The sequence below is a fragment of the Triticum dicoccoides genome, chromosome 1B (assembly GCF_002162155.2).
Source record: "Triticum dicoccoides isolate Atlit2015 ecotype Zavitan chromosome 1B, WEW_v2.0, whole genome shotgun sequence".
Classification (NCBI taxonomy): domain Eukaryota; kingdom Viridiplantae; phylum Streptophyta; class Magnoliopsida; order Poales; family Poaceae; genus Triticum; species Triticum dicoccoides.
The window spans coordinates 51,260,123-51,260,863 of NC_041381.1; positions in this window are offsets into that span (position 1 = coordinate 51,260,123).

A 741-nucleotide genomic window follows, 5' to 3' on the forward strand; every position below is an offset into this window, starting at 1 on the left:
CGCCCCGCGTCGTGCCCCGTCGCCGTCGCCGCTCTGCCGACGCCGTCGCCGCCACTCCCCGTGCCCCTCCTTGCCCCGACGCCGCCCGCCGCTCGCCCTGCCCGTTCCGCAACCATCCTTGTAACCACCACGTGCCCCTGCCGGCCTCGCCGCGCCGCCGTTGTTTTTAGTTATATATATATGCTATTTTTTCACATGTTTTTAGATGTTTTTATATTTTCATATATGTATGTATGTATTTTTTACATGTTTTTGTATGAAAGTATATATTTTTTCAATTGTAATATGCATGGTGTTTTAAAAATACATTAATTTTAGTACATTAATGTTCTCTGATTTAGTACATTAATTTTAGGTTAGTTTCATTTTTAGAAAAGTTTTATATATTTAGGAAGAAGGAAGAGAAGGAAGAAGGAAGAAGAAGAAAAAGTTTTATATATGCAAAAGTTACATTTTTAGAAAAGTTTTATATATCTAGCTAGAAAGAAGGAAGAAGAAGAAAAAGAAGGAGAGGAAAAAGGAAAATAAGAAGAGGAAGAAAGGAGAAGAAGAGGAAAGGAAGAAGAGGAGAAATAAATAAGAAGAGGAAAAAAGAAGAAAAAGAAGAGGAGAAGAAGAAAGGTTTTCTTCTTCTCCTCTTTTTTTTTCTTCTTTTTTCTCATCGATCATCTCCTCTGTCGTCGTTGATATACCCCTCCCGATAACTTCAACACAAGGGGGGGGGGTCGATATACCCCCTTC